Genomic DNA, 21,376 nt, shown 5'->3' with positions numbered 1-21,376 from the left:
TCATTATTCAATAGAGCCCAATAGCAAAAATCAGGTTTTGAATGAAGAATCACATTTCTTGGTAGAATCATGCAGGATTGAAATTTTTGATGGTTTTTTACTCCTCTCAACAGCCCAAACAAGTTTCTAAAAGGATGAGTTTGCAACTACTTTACTTTTGGAGAAAATTCAAAACATTCATTATTCAATAGGGCCCAAACTATCAAAAACCAGCGGTTTGAATGAACACACATTTCTTGGTAGAATCGTGCAGGACTGAAATTTTTGATGTTTTTCTACTCCTCTCATGAGCCCAAACAAGTCTCTAAAAGGATGAGTTTGCAACTACTTTAATTTTGGAGAAAATTCAAAACATTCATTATTCAATAGAGCCCAATAGCAAAAATCAGGTTTTGAATGAAGAATCACATTTCTTGGTAGAATCATGCAGGATTGAAATTTTTGATGGTTTTTTACTCCTCTCAACAGCCCAAACAAGTTTCTAAAAGGATGAGTTTGCAACTACTTTACTTTTGGAGAAAATTCAAAACATTCATTATTCAATAGAGCCCAAAATATCAAAAACCAGTGGTTTGAATGAACACACATTTCTTGGTAGAATCGTGCAGGACTGAAATTTTTGATGTTTTTCTACTCCTCTCATGAGCCCAAACAAGTCTCTAAAAGGATGAGTTTGCAACTACTTTACTTTTGGAGAAAATTCAAAACATTCATTATTCAATAGAGCCCAATAGCAAAAATCAGGTTTTGAATGAAGAATCACATTTCTTGGTAGAATCATGCAGGATTGAAATTTTTGATGGTTTTTTACTCCTCTCAACAGCCCAAACAAGTTTCTAAAAGGATGAGCTTGCAACTACTTTACTTTTGGAGAAAATTCAAAACATTCATTATTCAATAGGGCCCAAACTATCAAAAACCAGCGGTTTGAATGAACACACATTTCTTGGTAGAATCATGCAGGACTGAAATTTTTGATGTTTTTCTACTCCTCTCATGAGCCCAAACAAGTCTCTAAAAGCATGAGTTTGCAACTCCTTTACTTTTGGAGAAAATTCAAAACATTCATTATTCAATAGAGCCCAATAGCAAAAATCAGGTTTTGAATGAAGAATCACATTTCTTGGTAGAATCATGCAAGATTGAAATTTTTGATGGTTTTTTACTCCTCTCAACAGTCCAAACAAGTTTCTAAAAGGATGAGTTTGCAACTATTTTACTTTTGGAGAAAATTCAAAACATTCATTATTCAATAGGGCCCACAATATCAAAAACCAGCGGTTTGAATGAACACACATTTCTTGGTAGAATCGTGCAGGACTGAAATTTTTGATGTTTTTCTACTCATGAGCCCAAACAAGTCTCTAAAAGGATGAGTTTGCAACCACTTTACTTTTGGAGAAAATTCAAAACATTCATTATTCAATAGAACCCAATAGCAAAAATCAGGTTTTGAATGAAGAATCATATTTCTTGGTAGAATCATGCAGGATTGAAATTTTTGATGGTTTTTTACTCCTCTCTAGAGCCCAAACAAGTTTCTAAAAGGATGAGTTTGGAACTACTTTACTTTTGGAGAAAATTCAAAACATTCATTATTCAATAGGGCCCAAAATATCAAAAACCAGCGGTTTGAATGAACACTCACATTTCTTGGTAGAATCGTGCAGGACTGAAATTTTTGATGTTTTTCTACTCCTCTCATGAGCCCAAACAAGTCTCTAAAAGGATGAGTTTGCAACTACTTTACTTTTGGAGTAAATTCAAAACATTCATTATTCAATAGAGCCCAATAGCAAAAACCAGCGTTTTGAATGAAGAATCACATTTCTTGGTAGAATCATGCAGGATTGAAATTTTTGATGGTTTTTTACTCCTCTCAACAGCCCAAACAAGTTTCTAAAAGGATGAGTTTGCAACTACTTTACTTTTGGAGAAAATCCAAAACATTCATTATTCAATAGGGCCCAAAATATCAAAAACCAGCGGTTTGAATGAACACACATTTCATGGTAGAATCGTGCAGGACTGAAATTTTTGATGTTTTTCTACTCCTCTCATGAGCCCAAACAAGTCTCTAAAAGCAAGAGTTTGCAACTACTTTACTTTTGGAGAAAATTCAAAACATTCATTATTCAAAGAGCCCAATAGCAAAAATCAGGTTTTGAATGAAGAATCACATTTCTTGGTAGAATCATGCAGGATTGAAATTTTTGATGGTTTTTTTACTCCTCTCAACAGCTCAAACACGTTTCTAAAAGGATGAGTTTGCAACTACTTTACTTTTGGAGAAAATTCAAAACATTCATTATTCAATAGGGCCCAAAATATCAAAAACCAGCGGTTTGAATGAACACACATTTCTTGGTAGAATCATGCAGGACTGAAATTTTTGATGTTTTTCTACTCCTCTCATGAGCCCAAACAAGTCTCTAAAAGCATGAGTTTGCAACTACTTTACTTTTGGAGAAAATTCAAAACATTCATTATTCAAAGAGCCCAATAGCAAAAATCAGGTTATGAATGAAGAATCACATTTCTTGGTAGAATCATGCAGGATTGAAATTTTTGATGGTTTTTTACTCCTCTCAACAGCCCAAACAAGTTTATAAAAGGATGAGTTTGCAACTACTTTACTTTTGGAGAAAATTCAAAACATTCATTATTCAATAGGGCCCAAAATATCAAAAACCAGCGGTTTGAATGAAGAATCACATTTCTTGGTAGAATCATGCAGGATTGAAATTTTTGATGGTTTTTTACTCCTCTCAACAGCCCAAACAAGTTTCTAAAAGGATGAGTTTGCAACTACTTTTGGAGAAAATTCAAAACATTCATTATTCAATAGGGCCCAAAATATCAAAAACCAACGGTTTGAATGAACACACATTTCTTCATTATTCAATAGGGCCCAAAATATCAAAAACCAGCGGTTTGAATGAACACACATTTCTTGGTAGAATCGTGCAGGACTGAAATTTTTGATATTTTTCTACTCCTCTCATGAGCCCAAACAAGTCTCTAAAAGGATGAGTTTGCAACTACTTTACTTTTGGAGAAAATTCAAAACATTCATTATTCAATAGAGCCCAATAGCAAAATCAGCGTTTTGAATGAAGAATCACATTTCTTGGTAGAATCATGCAGGATTGAAATTTTTGATGGTTTTTTACTCCTCTCTACAGCCCAAACAAGTTTCTAAAAGGATGAGTTTGCAACTACTTTACTTTTGGAGAAAATTCAAAACATTCATTATTCAATAGGGCCCAAAATATCAAAAACCAGCGGTTTCAATGAACACACATTTCTTGGTAGAATCATGCAGGACTGAAATTTTTGATGTTTTTCTACTCCTCTCATGAGCCCAAACAAGTCTCTAAAAGCATGAGTTTGCAACTACTTTACTTTTGGAGAAAATTCAAAACATTCATTATTCAATAGAGCCCAATAGCAAAAATCAGGTTTTGAATGAAGAATCACATTTCTTGGTAGAATCATGCAGGATTGAAATTTTTGATGGTTTTTTACTCCTCTCAACAGCCCAAACAAGTTTCTAAAAGGATGAGTTTGCAACTACTTTACTTTTGGAGAAAATTCAAAACATTCATTATTCAATAGGGCCCAAAACATCAAAAACCAGCGGTTTGAATGAACACACATTTCTTGGTAGAATCGTGCAGGACTGAAATTTTTGATGTTTTTCTACTCCTCTCATGAGCCCAAACAAGTCTCTAAAAGGATGAGTTTGCAACTACTTTACTTTTGGAGAAAATTCAAAACATTCATTATTCAATAGAGCCCAATAGCAAAAATCAGGTTTTGAATGAAGAATCACATTTCTTGGTAGAATCATGCAGGATTGAAATTTTTGATGGTTTTTTACTCCTCTCAACAGCCTAAACAAGTTTCTAAAAGGATGAGTTTGCAACTACTTTACTTTTGGAGAAAATTCAAAACATTCATTATTCAATAGGGCCCAAACTATCAAAAACCAGCGGTTTGAATGAACACACATTTCTTGGTAGAATCATGCAGGACTGAAATTTTTGATGTTTTTCTACTCCTCTCATGAGCCCAAACAAGTCTCTAAAAGTATGAGTTTGCAACTCCTTTACTTTTGGAGAAAATTCAAAACATTCATTATTCAATAGAGCCCAATAGCAAAAATCAGGTTTTGAATGAAGAATCACATTTCTTGGTAGAATCATGCAGGATTGAAATTTTTGATGGTTTTTTACTCCTCTCAACAGCCCAAACAAGTTTCTAAAAGGATGAGTTTGCAACTACTTTACTTTTGGAGAAAATTCAATTCATTATTCAATAGGGCCCAAAATATCAAAAACCAGCGGTTTGAATGAACACATATTTCTTGGTAGAATCGTGCAGGACTGAAATTTTTGATGTTTTTCTACTCCTCTCATGAGCCCAAGCAAGTTTCTAAAAGGATGAGTTTGCAACTACTTTTCTTTTGGAGAAAATTCAAAACATTCATTATTCAATAGAGCCCAATAGCAAAAACCAGAGGTTTGAATGAACAATCACATTTCTTGGTAGAATCGTGCAGGATTGAAATTTTTGATGTTTTTTTACTCCTCTCAACAGCCCAAACAGGTTTCTAAAAGGATGCGTTTGCAACTACTTTACTATTGGAGAAAATTCAAAACATTCATTATTCAATAGGGTCCAAAATAGTAAAAACCAGCAGTTTGAATGAACAATCACATTTCCTGGTAGAATCGTGCAGGATTGAAATTTTTTATCCTTTTTTACTCCTCTCAATAGCCCAGACAAGTTTCTAAAAGGATGAGTTTGCAAGTACTTTACTTTTGGAGAAAATTCAAAACATTCATTAATCAATAGTGCCCAAAAAAGCAAAAACCAGCGATTTGAATGAACACTCATATTTCTTGGTAGAATCGTGCAGGATTGAAATTTTTGATGTTTTTTTACTCCTCTCAACAGCCCAAACAAGGTTCTAAAAGGATGAGCTTGCAACTCCTTTACTTTTGGAGAAAATTCAAAACATTCATTATTCAATAGAGCACAATAGCAAAAAGCAGCATTTTGAATGAACTCACATTTCTTGGTAGAATCATGCAGGATTGAAATTTTTGATTTTTTTTACTCCTCTCAACAGCCCAAACAAGTTTCTAAAAGGATGAGTTTGCAACTACTTTACTTTTGGAGAAAATTCAAAACATTCATTATTCAATAGGGCCCAAACTATCAAAAACCAGCGGTTTGAATGAACACACATTTCTTGGTAGAATCATGCAGGACTGAAATTTTTGATGTTTTTCTACTCCTCTCATGAGCCCAAACAAGTCTCTAAAAGCATGAGTTTGCAACTCCTTTACTTTTGGAGAAAATTCAAAACATTCATTATTCAATAGAGCCCAATAGCAAAAATCAGGTTTTGAATGAAGAATCACATTTCTTGGTAGAATCATGCAGGATTGAAATTTTTGATGGTTTTTTACTCCTCTCAACAGCCCAAACAAGTTTCTAAAAGGATGAGTTTGCAACTACTTTACTTTTGGAGAAAATTCAATTCATTATTCAATAGGGCCCAAAATATCAAAAACCAGCGGTTTGAATGAACACATATTTCTTGGTAGAATCGTGCAGGACTGAAATTTTTGATGTTTTTCTACTCCTCTCATGAGCCCAAGCAAGTTTCTAAAAGGATGAGTTTGCAACTACTTTTCTTTTGGAGAAAATTCAAAACATTCATTATTCAATAGAGCCCAATAGCAAAAACCAGAGGTTTGAATGAACAATCACATTTCTTGGTAGAATCGTGCAGGATTGAAATTTTTGATGTTTTTTTACTCCTCTCAACAGCCCAAACAGGTTTCTAAAAGGATGTGTTTGCAACTACTTTACTATTGGAGAAAATTCAAAACATTCATTATTCAATAGGGTCCAAAATAGTAAAAACCAGCAGTTTGAATGAACTCACATTTCTTGGTAGAATCGTGCAGGATTGAAATTTTTTATCCTTTTTTACTCCTCTCAATAGCCCAGACAAGTTTCTAAAAGGATGAGTTTGCAAGTACTTTACTTTTGGAGAAAATTCAAAACATTCATTAATCAATAGTGCCCAAAAAAGCAAAAACCAGCGATTTGAATGAACACTCATATTTCTTGGTAGAATCGTGCAGGATTGAAATTTTTGATGTTTTTTTACTCCTCTCAACAGCCCAAACAAGGTTCTAAAAGGATGAGCTTGCAACTCCTTTACTTTTGGAGAAAATTCAAAACATTCATTATTCAATAGAGCACAATAGCAAAAAGCAGCATTTTGAATGAACTCACATTTCTTGGTAGAATCATGCAGGATTGAAATTTTTGATTTTTTTTACTCCTCTCAACAGCCCAAACAAGTTTCTAAAAGGATGAGTTTGCAACTACTTTACTTTTGGAGAAAATTCAAAACATTCATTATTCAATAGGGCCCAAAATAGCAAAAACCAGCGGTTTGAATGAACACTCACATTTCTTGGTAGAATCGTGCAGGAGTGAAATTTTTGATGTTTTTCTACTCCTCTCATGAGCCCAAGCAATACTCTAAAAGGATGAGTTTGCAACTACTTTACTCTTGGAGAAAATTCAAAACATTCATTATTCAATAGGGCCCAAAATAGCAAAAACCAGCATTTTGAATGAACACTCACATTTCTTTGTAGAATCATGCAGGATTGAAATTTTTGATGTTTTTTTACTCCTCTCAACAGCCCAAACAGATTTCTAAAAGGATGAGTTTGCAACTACTTTACTTTTGGAGAAAATTCAAAACATTCATTATTCAATAGGGCCCAAAATAGTAAAAACCAGCAGTTTGAATGAACACTCACATTTCCTGGTAGAATCGTGCAGGATTGAAATTTTTTATCTTTTTTTACTCCTCTCAATAGCCCAGACAAGTTTCTAAAAGGATGAGTTTGCAAGTACTTTACTTTTGGAGAAAATTCAAAACATTCATTAATCAATAGTGCCCAAAATAGCAAAAACCAGCGATTTGAATGAACACTCACATTTCTTGGTAGAATCGTGCAGTTTTGAAATTTTTGATGTTTTTTTACTCCTCTCAACAGCCCAAACAAGGTTCTAATAGGATGAGCTTGCAACTCCTTTACTTTTGGAGAAAATTCAAAACATTCATTATTCAATAGAGCACAATAGCAAAAAGCAGCGTTTTGAATGAACTCACATTTCTTGGTAGAATCATGCAGGATTGAAATTTTTGATTTTTTTTACTCCTCTCAACAGCCCAAACAAGTTTCTAAAAGGATGAGTTTGCAACTACTTTACTTTTGGAGAAAATTCAAAACATTCATTATTCAATAGGGCCCAAAATAGCAAAAACCAGCGGTTTGAATGAACACTCACATTTCTTGGTAGAATCGTGCAGGATTGAAATTTTTGATTTTTTTTACTCCTCTCAACAGCCCAAGCAAGTTTCTAAAAGGATGAGTTTGCAACTACTTTACTTTTGGAGAAAATTCAAAACATTCATTATTCAATAGAGCCCAATAGCAGAAACCAGCGGTTTGAAAGAACAATCACATTTCTTGGTAGAATCGTTCAGAATTGAAATTTTTGATGTTTTTTTACTCCTCTCAACAGCCCAAACAAGTTTCTAAAAGGATGAGTTTGCAACTACTTTACTTTTGGAGAAAATTCAAAACATTCATTATTCAATAGGGCCCAAAATAGCAAAAAACAGCGGTTTGAATGAACGCTCACATTTCTTGGTAGAATCGTGCAGGATTGAAATTTTTGATGTTTTTTTACTCCTCTCAACAGCCCAAACAAGTTTCTAAAAGGATGAGTTTGCAACTACTTTAATTTGGAGAAAATTCAAAACATTCATTATTCAATAGAGCCCAATAGCAGAAACCAGCGGTTTGAAAGAACAATCACATTTCTTGGTAGAATCGTTCAGAATTGAAATTTTTGATTTTTTTTACTCCTCTCAACAGCCCAAACAAGTTTCTAAAAGGATGAGTTTGCAACTACTTTACTTTTGGAGAAAATTCAAAACATTCATTATTCAATAGGGCCCAAAATAGCAAAAACCAGCGGTTTGAATGAACTCACGTTTCTTGGTAGAATCGTGCAGGATTGAAATTTTTGATGTTTTTTACTCCTCTCAACAGCCCAAACAAGTTTCCAAAAGGATGAGTTTGCATCTACTTTACTTTTGGAGAAAATTCAAAACATTCATTATTCAATAGAGCCCAATAGCAAAAACCAGCGTTTTGAATGAACAATCACATTTCTTGGTAGAATCGTGCAGGATTGAAATTTTTGATGTTTTTTTTACTCCTCTCAACAGCCCAAACAAGTTTCTAAAAGGATGAGTTTGCAACTACTTTAATTTGGAGAAAATTCAAAACATTCATTATTCAATAGGGCCCAAAATAGCAAAAACCAGCGGTTTGAATGAACACTCACATTTCTTGGTAGAATCGTGCAGGATTGAAATTTTTGATGTTTTTTTACTCCTCTCAACAGCCCAAACAAGTTTCTAAAAGGATGAGTTTGCAACTACTTTAATTAGGAGAAAATTCAAAACATTCATTAATCAATAGGGCCCAAAATAGCAAAAACCAGTGTTTTGAATGAACAATCACATTTCTTGGTAGAATCATGCAGGATTGAAATTTTTGATTTTTTTTACTCCTCTCAACAGCGCAAACAAGTTTCTAAAAGTATGAGTTTGCAACTACTTTACTTTTGGAGAAAATTCAAAACATTCATTATTCAATAGGGCCCAAAATAGCAAAAACCAGCATTTTGAATGAACACTCACATTTCTTTGTAGAATCGTGCAGGATTGAAATATTTGATGTTTTTCTACTCCTCTCAACAGCCCAAACAAGTTTCTAAAAGGATGAGTTTGCAACTACTTTACTTTTGGAGAAAATTCAAAACATTCATTATTCAATAGAGCCCAATAGCAAAAACCAGAGGTTTGAATGAACAATCACATTTCTTGGTAGAATCGTGCAGGATTGAAATTTTTGATTTTTTTTACTCCTCTCAACAGCCCAAACAGGTTTCTAAAAGGATGAGTTTGCAACTACTTTACTTTTGGAGAAAATTCAAAGCATTCATTATTCAATAGGGCCCAAAATAGTAAAAACCAGCGGTTTGAATGAACACTCACATTTCCTGGTAGAATCGTGCAGGATTGAAATTTTTGATGTTTTTTTACTCCTCTCAACAGCCCAAACAAGTTTCTAAAAGGATGAGTTTGCAACTACTTTACTTTTAGAGAAAATTCAAAACATTCATTAATCAAGAGTGCCCAAAATAGCAAAAACCAGCGGTTTGAATGAACACTCACATTTCTTGGTAGAATCGTGCAGGATTGAAATTTTTGATGTTTTTTTTACTCCTCTCAACAGCCCAAACAAGTTTCTAAAAGGATGAGTTTGCAACTACTTTAATTTGGAGAAAATTCAAAACATTCATTATTCAATAGAGCCCAATAGCAAAAACCAGAGGTTTGAATGAACAATCACATTTCTTGGTAGAATCGTGCAGGATTGAAATTTTTGATGTTTTTTTACTCCTCTCAACAGCCCAAACAGGTTTCTAAAAGGATGAGTTTGCAACTACTTTATTTTTGGAGAAAATTCAAAACATTCATTATTCAATAGGGCCCAAAATAGTAAAAACCAGCGGTTTGAATGAACACTCACATTTCCTGGTAGAATCGTGCAGGATTGAAATTTTTGATGTTTTTTTACTCCTCTCAACAGCCCAAACAAGTTTCTAAAAGGATGAGTTTGCAACTACTTTACTTCTAGAGAAAATTCAAAACATTCATTAATCAATAGTGCCCAAAATAGCAAAAACCAGCGGTTTGAATGAACACTCACATTTCCTGGTAGAATCGTGCAGGATTGAAATTTTTGATGTTTTTTTACACCTCTCAACAGCCCAAACAAGTTTCTAAAAGGATGAGTTTGCAACTACTTTACTTTTAGAGAAAATTCAAAACATTCATTAATCAATAGTGCCCAAAATAGCAAAAACCAGCGGTTACAATGAACACTCACACTTCCTGGTAGAATCGTGCAGGATTGAAATTTTTGATGTTTTTTTACTCCTCTCAACAGCCCAAACAAGTTTCTAAAAGGATGAATTTACAACTACTTTACTTTTGGAGAAAATTCAAAACATTCATTATTCAATAGAGGCCAATAGCAAAAAGCAGCATTTTGAATGATCAATCACATTTCTTGGTAGAATCGTGCAGGATTGAAATTTTTGATATTTTTCTACTTCTCTCAACAGCCCAAACAAGTTTCTAAAAGGATGAGTTTGCAACTACTTTTCTTTTGGAGAAAATTCAAAACATTCATTATTCAATATGGGCCAAAATAGCAAAAACCAGCGGTTTGAATGAACACTCACATTTCTTGGTAGAATCGTGCAGGATTGAAATTTTTGATGTTTTTTTTACTCCTCTCAACAGCTCAAACAAGTTTCTAAAAGGATGAGTTTGCAACTACTTTACTTTTGGAGAAAATTCAAAACATTCATTATTCAATAGAGCCCAATAGCAAAAACCAGCGGTTGGAATGAACACTCACATTTCTTGGTAGAATCGTGCAGGATTGAAATTTTTTTTATGTTTTTCTACTCCTCTCATGAGCCCAAGCAAGACTCTAAAAGGATGAGCTTGCAACTACTTTACTTTTGGAGAAAATTCAAAACATTCATTATTCAATAGAGCACAATAGCAAAAAGCAGCGTTTTGAATGAACTCACATTTCTTGGTAGAATCATGCAGGATAGAAATTTTTGATTTTTTTTACTCCTCTCAACAGCCCAAACAAGTTTCTAAAAGGATGAGTTTGCAACTACTTTACTTTTGGAGAAAATTCAAAACATTCATTATTCAATAGGGCCCCAAAATAGCAAAAACCAGCGGTTTGAATGAACACTCACATTTCTTGGTAGAATCGTGCAGGATTGAAATTTTTGATGTTTTTTTACTCCTCTCAACAGCCCAAGCAAGTTTCTAAAAGGATGAGTTTGCAACTACATTACTTTTGGAGAAAATTCAAAACATTCATTATTCAATAGAGCCCATTAGCAAAAACCAGCGGTTTGAAAGAACAATCACATTTCTTGGTAGAATCGTGCAGGATTTAAATTTTTGACTTTTTTTACTCCTCTCAACAGCCCAAACAAGTTTCTAAAAGGATGAGTTTGCAACTACTTTACTTTTGGAGAAAATGCAAAACATTCATTATTCAATAGGGCCCAAAATAGCAAAAACCAGCGGTTTGAATGAACTCACGTTTCTTGGTAGAATTGTGCAGGATTGAAATTTTTGATGTTTTTTTACTCCTCTCAACAGCCCAAACAAGTTTCTAAAAGGATGAGTTTGCAACTACTTTACTTTTGAAGAAAATTCAAAACATTCATTATTCAATAGAGCCCAATAGCAAAAACCAGTGGTTTGAATGAACAATCACATTTCTTGGTAGAATCGTGCAGGATTGAAATTTTTGATGTTTTTTTACTCCTCTCAACAGCCCAAAAAAGTTTCTAAAAGGATGTGTTTGCAACTACATTAATTTGGAGAAAATTCAAAACATTCATTAATCAATAGGGCCCAAAATAGCAAAAAAACAGCGGTTTGAATGAACACTCACATTTCTTGGTAGAATCGTGCAGGAGTGAATTTTTTGATGTTTTTCTACTCCTCTCATGAGCACAAGCAAGACTCTAAAAGGATGAGTTTGCAACTACTTTACTCTTGGAGAAAATTCAAAACATGCATTATTCAATAGTGCCCAAAATAGCAAAAACCAGCGGTTTGAATGAACACTCACATTTCTTTGTAGAATCGTGCAGGATTGAAATTTTTGATGTTTTTCTACTCCTCTCAACAGCCCAAACAAGTTTCTAAAAGGATGAGTTTGCAACTACTTTACTTTTGGAGAAAATTCAAAACATTCATTATTCAATAGAGCCCAATAGCAAAAACCAGAGGTTTGAATGAACAATCACATTTCTTGGTAGAATCGTGCAGGATTGAAATTTTTGATGTTTTTTTACTCCTCTCAACAGCCCAAACAGATTTCTAAAAGGATGAGTTTGCAACTACTTTACTTTTGGAGAAAATTCAAAACATTCATTATTCAATAGGGCCCAAAATAGTAAAAACCAGCAGTTTGAATGAACACTCACATTTCCTGGTAGAATCGTGCAGGATTGAAATTTTTTATCTATTTTTACTCCTCTCAATAGCCCAGACAAGTTTCTAAAAGGATGAGTTTGCAAGTACTTTACTTTTGGAGAAAATTCAAAACATTCATTAATCAATAGTGCCCAAAATAGCAAAAAAAAGCGATTTGAATGAACACTCACATTTCTTGGTAGAATCGTGCAGTTTTGAAATTTTTGATGTTTTTTTACTCCTCTCAACAGCCCAAACAAGGTTCTAAAAGGATGAGCTTGCAACTCCTTTACTTTTGGAGAAAATTCAAAACATTCATTATTCAATAGAGCACAATAGCAAAAAGCAGCGTTTTGAATGAACTCACATTTCTTGGTAGAATCATGCAGGATTGAAATTTTTGATTTTTTTTACTTCTCTCAACAGCCCAAACAAGTTTCTAAAAGGATGAGTTTGCAACTACTTTACTTTTGGAGAAAATTCAAAACATTCATTATTCAATAGGGCCCAAAATAGCAAAAACCAGCGGTTTGAATGAACACTCACATTTCTTGGTAGAATCGTGCAGGATTGAAATTTTTGATTTTTTTTACTCCTCTCAACAGCCCAAGCAAGTTTCTAAAAGGATGAGTTTGCAACTACTTTACTTTTGGAGAAAATTCAAAACATTCATTATTCAATAGAGCCCAATAGCAAAAACCAGCGGTTTGAAAGAACAATCACATTTCTTGGTAGAATTGGTCAGAATTGAAATTTTTGATGCTTTTTTACTCCTCTCAACAGCCCAAACAAGTTTCTAAAAGGATGAGTTTGCAACTACTTTACTTTTGGAGAAAATTCAAAACATTCATTATTCAATAGGGCCCAAAATAGCAAAAACCAGCGGTTTGAATGAACACTCACATTTCTTGGTAGAATCGTGCAGGATTGAAATTTTTGATGTTTTTTTACTCCTCTCAACAGCCCAAACAAGTTTCTAAAAGGATGAGTTTGCAACTACTTTAATTTGGAGAAAATTCTAAACATTCATTATTCAATAGGGCCCAAAATAGCAAAAACCAGCGGTTTGAATGAACTCACGTTTCTTGGTAGAATCGTGCAGGATTGAAATTTTTGATGTTTTTTTCTCCTCTCAGCAGCCCAAACAAGTTTCTAAAAGGATGAGTTTGCAACTACTTTACTTTTGGAGAAAATTCAAAACATTCATTATTCAATAGAGCCCAATAGCAAAAACCAGCGTTTTGAATGAACAATCACATTTCTTGGTAGAATCGTGCAGGATTGAAATTTTTGATGTTTTTTTTACTCCTCTCAACAGCCCAAACAAGTTTCTAAAGGGATGAGTTTGCAACTACTTTAATTTGGAGAAAATTCAAAACATTCATTATTCAATAGGGCCCAAAATAGCAAAAACCAGCGGATTGAATGAACACTCACATTTCTTGGTAGAATCGTGCAGGATTGAAAGTTTTTATGTTTTTTTACTCCTCTCAACAGCCCAAACAAGTTTCTAAAAGGATGAGTTTGCAACTACTTTAATTTGGAGAAAATTCAAAACATTCATTATTCAATAGGGCCCAAAATAGGAAAAACCAGCGTTTTGAATGAACAATCACATTTCTTGGTAGAATCATGCAGGATTGAAATTTTTGATTTTTTTTACTCCTCTCAACAGCGCAAACAAGTTTCTAAAAGGATGAGTTTGCAACTACTTTACTTTTGGAGAAAATTCAAAACATTCATTATTCAATAGGGCCCAAAATAGCAAAAAACAGCGTTTTGAATGAACACTCACATTTCTTTGTAGAATCGTGCAGGATTGAAATTTTTGATGTTTTTTACTCCTCTCAACAGCCCAAACAGGTTTCTAAAAGGATGAGTTTGCAACTACTTTACTTTTGGAGAAAATTCAAAACATTCATTATTCAATAGAGCCCAATAGCAAAAACCAGAGGTTTGAATGAACAATCACATTTCTTGGTAGAATCGTTCAGGATTGAAATTTTTGATGTTTTTTACTCCTCTCAACAGCCCAAACAGGTTTCTAAAAGGATGAGTTTGCAACTACTTTACTTTTGGAGAAAATTCAAAACATTCATTATTCAAAAGCGTCCAATAGCAAAAAGCAGCGGTTTGAATGAACACTCACATTTCTTGGTAGAATCATTCAGGATTGAAATTTTTGATGTTTTTCTACTCCACTCAACAGCCCAAACAAGACTCTAAAAGGATGAGCTTGCAACTACTTAACTTTTTGAGAAAATTCAAATCATTCATTATTCATTAGGGACCAATAGCAAAAAGCAGCGGTTTGAATGAACACTCACATTTCTTGGGAGAATCGTGTAGGATTGAAATTTTTGATGCTTTTCTCCTCCTCTTAACAGCCCAAACAAGTTTCTAAAAGGATGAGTTTGCAACTACTTAACTCTTGGAGAAACTTCAAAACATTCATTATTCAATAAGGCCCAATAGCAAAAAGCAGCGGTTTGAATGAACACTCACATTTCTTGGTACAATCATGCAGGATTGAAATTTTTGATGTTTTTCTACTAATCTTAGGAGCCCAAACAAGACTATAAGGATGAGTTTGCAACTTCTTTACATTTTGAGAAAACTCAAAACATTCTTTATTCAATAGGGCCCAAAATAGCAAACATCAGCGGTTTGAATGAACACTCACATTTCTTGGTAGAATCGTGCAGGATTGAAATTTTTGATGTTTTTCTACTCCTCTCAACAGCCCAAACACGTTTCTAAAAGGATGAGTTTGCAACTACTTTACTTTTGGAGAAAATTCAAAACATTCATTATTCAATAGAACCCAATAGCAAAAAGCAGCGATTTGAATGAACAATCACATTTCTTGGTACAATCATGCAGGATTGAAATTTTTGATCTTTTTTTACTCCTCTCAACAGCCCAAACAAGTTTCTAAAAGGATGAGTTTGCAACTACTTTACTTTTGGAGAAAATTCAAAACATTCATTATTCAATAGAGCCCAATAGCAAAAACCAGCGGCTTGAATGAACACTCACATTTCTTGGTAGAATTGTGCAGGATTGAAATTTTTGACGTTTTTCTTCTCCTCTCACGAGCCCAAACAAGACTCTAGAAGGATGAGTTTGCAACTACTTTACTTCTGGAGAAAATTCAAAACTTTCATTATTTAATAGGGCCCAATAACAAAAAGCAGCGGTTTGAATGAACACTCACATTTCTTGGTAGAATCGTGCAGGATTGAAATTTTTGATGTTTTTCTACTCCTCTCATGAGCCCAAACAAGATTCTAGAAGGATGAGTTTGCAACTACTTTACTTTTGGAGAAAATTCAAAACATTCATTATTCAATAGGGTCTAATAGCAAAAAGCAGCGTTTTGAATGAACAATCACATTTCTTGGTAGAATCGTGCAGAATTGAAATTTTTGATGTTTTTCTACTTCTCTCAACAGCCCAAACAAGTTTTTAAAAGGATGAGTTTGCAACTACTTTACTTTTGGAGAAAATTCAAAACATTCATTATTCAATAGGGCCCAATAGCAAAAAGCAGCGGTTTGAATGATCACTCACATTTCTTGGTAAAATCGTGCAGGATTGAAATTTTTGATGTTTTTCTACTCCTCTCATGAGCCCAAACAAGACTCTAAAAGGATGAGTTTGCAACTACTTTACTTTTGGAGAAAATTCAAAACATTCATTATTCAATAGGGCCCAATAGCAAAAAGCAGCGGTTTGAATGAACACTCACATTTCTTGATAAAATCATGCAGATTTGAAATTTTTGACGTTTTTCTACTCCTCTCATGAGCCCAAACAAGACTCTATAAGGATGAGTTTGCAACTACTTTACTTTTGCAGAAAATTCAAAACATTCATTATTCAATAGGGCCCAATAGCAAAAACCAGCGGTTTGAATGAACACTCACATTTCTTGGTAGAATCGTGCAGGATTGAAATTTTTGATGTTTTTCTACTCCTCTCAACAGCCCAAACAAGTTTCTAAAAGGATGAGTTTGCAACTACTTTACTTTTGGAAAAAATTCAATACATTCATTATTCAATAGGGCCCAAAATAGCAAAAACCAGCAGTTTGAATGAACACTCACATTTCTTGGTAGAATCGTGCAGGATTGAAATTTTTGATGTTTTTCTAGTCCTCTCATGAGCCCAAACAAGACTCTAAAAGGATGAGCTTGCAACTACTTTACTTTTGGAGAAAATTCAAAACATTCATTATTCAATAGGGACCAAAATAGCAAAAACCAGCGGTTTGAATGAACACTCACATTTCTTGGTAGAATCCTGCAGGATTGAAATTTTTGATGTTTTTCTACTCCTCTCAACAGCCCAAACAAGTTTCTAAAAGGATGAGTTTGCAACTACTTTACTTTTGGAGAAAATTTAAAACATTCATTATTCAATAGGGCCCAATAGCAAAAAGCAGCGGTTTGAATGAACACTCACATTTCTTGGTAGAATCATGCAGGATTGAAATTTTTAACGTTTTTCTACTCCTCTCATGAGCCCAAACAAGAGCCTAGAAGGATGAGTTTGCAACTACTTTACTTTTGGAGAAAATTCAAAACATTCATTATTCAATAGTGTCTAATCGCAAAAAGCAGTGTTTTGAATGAACAATCACTTTCTTGGTAGAATCGTGCAGGATTGAAATTTTTGATTTCAAGCCCAAACAAGTTTCTAAAAGGATGAGTTTGCAACTACTTTACTTTTGGAGAAAATTCAAAACATTTATTATTCAATAGGGACCAAAATAGCAAAAACCAGCGGTTTGAATGAACACTCACATTTCTTGGTAGAATCATGCAGGATTGAAGTTTTTGATGTTTTTCTACTCCTCTCATGAGCCCAAACAAGACTCTAAAAGGATGAGCTTGCAACTACTTTACTTTTTGAGAAAACTCAAAACATTCTTTATTCAATAGTGCCCAAAATAGCAAACATCAGCGGTTTGAATGAACACTCACATTTCTTGGTAGAATCGTGCAGGATTGAAATTTTTGATGTTTTTCTACTCCTCTCAACAGCCCAAACACGTTTCTAAAAGGATGAGTTTGCAACTACTTTACTTTTGGAGAAAATTCAAAACATTCATTATTCAATAGAACCCAATAGCAAAAAGCAGCGATTTGAATGAACAATCACATTTCTTGGTACAATCATGCAGGATTGAAATTTTTGATCTTTTTTTACTCCTCTCAACATCCCAAACAAGTTTCTAAAAGGATGAGTTTGCAACTACTTTACTTTTGGAGAAAATTCAAAACATTCATTATTCAATAGAGCCCAATAGCAAAAACCAGCGGCTTGAATGAACACTCACATTTCTTGGTAGAATTGTGCAGGATTGAAATTTTTGGTGTTTTTTTACTCCTCTCAACAGCCCAAACAAGTTTCTAAAAGGATGAGTTTGCAACTACTTTACTTTTGGAGAAAATTCAAAACATTCATTATTCAATAGAGCCCAATAGCAAAAAGCAGCAGTTTGAATGAACACTCACATTTCTTGGTAGAATTGTGCAGGATTGAAATTTTTGATGTTTTACTACTCCTCTCAGCAGCCCAAACAAGTTTCTAAAAGGATGAGTTTGCAACTACTTTACTATTGGAGAAACTTCAAAACATTCATTATTCAATAAGGCCCAATAGCAAAAAGCAGCGGTTTGAATGAACACTCACATTTCTTGGTAGAATCGTGCAGGATTGGAATTTTTGATGTTTTTCTACTAATCTCATGAGCCAAACAAGACTCTATAAGGATGAGTTTGCAACTACTTTACTTTTGGAGAAAATTTAAAACATTCATTATTCATTTGGGCCCAATAGCAAAAAGCAGCGGTTTAAATGGACTCTCACATTTCTGGGTAGTATTGTGCAGGATTGAAATTTTTGACGTTTTTCTACTCCTCTCATGAGCCCAAACAAGACTCTAGAAGGATGAGTTTGCAACTTCTTTACTTTTGGAGAAAATTCAAAACATTCATTATTCAATAGGGTCTAATAGCTAAAAGCAGCGTTTTGAATGAACAATCACATTTCTGGGTAGAATCGTGCAGGATTGAAATTTTTGATGCTTTTCTACTCCTCTCAACAGCCCAAACAAGTTTCTAAAAGGATGAATTTGCAATTACTTAACTTTTGGAGAAAATTCAAAACAGTAATTATTCAATAGGGACCAATAGCAAAAAGCAGCGGTTGAATGAACACTCACATTTCTTGGTAGAATCATGCAGGATTGAAATTTTTAACGTTTTTCTACTCCTCTCACGAGCCCAAACAAGACTCTAGATGGATGAGTTTGCAACTACTTTACTTTTGGAGAAAATTCAAAACATTCATTATTCAATAGGGTCTAATAGAAAAAAGCAGCGTTTTGAATGAACAATCACATTTCTTGGTAGAATCGTGCAGAATTGAAATTTTTGATGTTTTTCTACTTCTCTCAACAGCCCAAACAAGTTTTTAAAAGGATGAGTTTGCAACTACTTTACTTATGGAGAAAATTCAAAACATTCATTATTCAATAGGGCCCAATAGCAAAAAGCAGCGGTTTGAATGAACACTCACATTTCTTGGTAAAATCGTGCAGGATTGAAATTTTTGATGTTTTTCTACTCCTCTCATGAGCCCAAACAAGACTCTAAAAGGATGGGTTTGCAACTACTTTACTTTTGGAGAAAATTCAAAACATTCATTATTCAATAGGGCCCAATAGCAAAAAGCAGCGGTTTGAATGAACACTCACATTTCTTGGTAAAATCATGCAGATTTGAAATTTTTGACGTTTTTCTACTCCTCTCATGAGCCCAAACAAGACTCTATAAGGATGAGTTTGCAACAACTTTACTTTTGGAGAAAATTGAAAACATTCATTATTCATTTGGGCCCAATAGCAAAAAGCAGCGGTTTAAATGGACTCTTACATTTCTGGGTAGTATTGTGCAGGATTGAAATTTTTGACGTTTTTCTACTCCTCTCATGAGCCCAAACAAGACTCTATAATGATGAGTTTGCAACTTCTTTACTTTTGGAGAAAATTCAAAACATTCATTATTCAATAGGGTCTAATAGCTAAAAGCAGCGTTTTGAATGAACAATCACAGTTCTTGGTAGAATCGTGCAGGATTGAAATTTTTGATGCTTTTCTACTCCTCTCAACAGCCCAAACAAGTTTCTAAAAGGATGAATTTGCAACTACTTAACTTTTGGAGAAAATTCAAAACAGTAATTATTCAATAGGGACAAATAGCAAAAAGCAGCGGTTGAATGAACACTCACATTTCTTGGTAGAATCATACAGGATTGAAATTTTTAACGTTTTTCTACTCCTCTCACGAGCCCAAACAAGACTCTAGAAGGATGAGTTTGCAACTACTTTACTTCTGGAGAAAATTCAAAACTTTCATTATTTAATAGGGCCCAAAAACAAAAAGCAGCGGTTTGAATGAACACTCACATTTCTTGGTAGAATCGTGCAGGATTGAAATTTTTGATGTTTTTCTACTCCACTCATGAGCCCAAACAAGATTCTAGAAGGATGAGTTTGCAACTACTTTACTTTTGGAGAAAATTCAAAACATTCATTATTCAATAGGGTCTAATAGCAAAAAGCAGCGTTTTGAATGAACAATCACATTTCTTGGTAAAATCGTGCAGAAATGAAATTTTTGATGTTTTTCTACACCTCTCAACAGCCCAAATAAGTTTTTAAAAGGATGAGTTTGCAACTACTTTACTTTTGGAGAAAATTCAAAACATTCATTATTCAATAGGGCCCAATAGCAAAAAGCAGCGGTTTGAATGAACACTCACATTTCTTGGTAAAATCGTGCAGGATTGAAATTATTGATGTTTTTCTACTCCTCTCATGAGCCCAAACAAGACTCTAAAAGGATGAGTTTGCAACTACTTTACTTTTGGAGAAAATTCAAAACATTCATTATTCAATAGGGCCCAATAGCAAAAAGCAGCGGTTTGAATGAACACTCACATTTCTTGATAAAATCATGCAGATTTGAAATTTTTGACGTTTTTCTACTCCTCTCATGAGCCCAAACAAGACTCTATAAGGATGAGTTTGCAACTACTTTACTTGTGCAGAACATTCAAAACATTCATTATTCAATAGGGCCCAATAGCAAAAACCAGCGGTTTGAAAGAACACTCACATTTCTTGGTAGAATCGTGCAGGATTGAAATTTTTGATGTTTTTCTACTCCTCTCAACAGCCCAAACAAGTTTCTAAAAGGATGAGTTTGCAACTACTTTACTTTTGGAAAAAATTCAAAACATTCATTATTCAATAGGGCCCAAAATAGCAAAAACCAGCAGTTTGAATGAACACTCACATTTCTTGGTAGAATCGTGCAGGATTGAAATTTTTGATGTTTTTCTAGTCCTCTCATGAGCCCAAACAAGACTCTAAAAGGATGAGCTTGCAACTACTTTACTTTTGGAGAAAATTCAAAACATTCATTATTCAATAGGGACCAAAATAGCAAAAACCCAGCGGTTTGAATGAACACTCACATTTCTTGGTAGAATCCTGCAGGATTGAAATTTTTGATGTTTTTCTACTCCTCTCAACAGCCCAAACAAGTTTCTAAAAGGATGAGTTTGCAACTACTTTACTTTTGGAGAAAATTTAAAACATTCATTATTCAATAGGGCCCAATAGCAAAAAGCAGCGGTTTGAATGAACACTCACATTTCTTGGTAGAATCATGCAGGATTGAAATTTTTAACGTTTTTCTACTCCTCTCATGAGCCCAAATAAGAGCCTAGAAGGATGAGTTTGCAACTACTTTACTTTTGGAGAAAATTCAAAACATTCATTATTCAATATTGTCTAATCGCAAAAAGCAGTGTTTTGAATGAACAATCACTTTCTAGGTAGAATCGTGCAGGATTGAAATTTTTGATGTTTTTCTACTCCTCTCAACAGCCCAAACAAGTTTCTAAAAGGATGAGTTTGCAACTACTTTACTTTTTGGAAAAAATTCAAAACATTCATTATTCAATAGGGCCCAAAATAGCAAAAACCAGCAGTTTGAATGAACACTCACATTTCTTGGTAGAATCGTGCAGGATTGAAATTTTTGATGTTTTTCTAGTCCTCTCATGAGCCCAAACAAGACTCTAAAAGGA

The sequence above is a fragment of the Dendrobates tinctorius genome, unplaced genomic scaffold (assembly GCF_039654945.1).
Source record: "Dendrobates tinctorius isolate UK_male_01 unplaced genomic scaffold, ASM3965494v1 ptg000254l, whole genome shotgun sequence".
Lineage (NCBI taxonomy): Eukaryota > Metazoa > Chordata > Amphibia > Anura > Dendrobatidae > Dendrobates > Dendrobates tinctorius.
The sequence above is the reverse complement of the archived record's forward strand: the minus strand, read 5'-3'. Positions refer to the sequence as shown.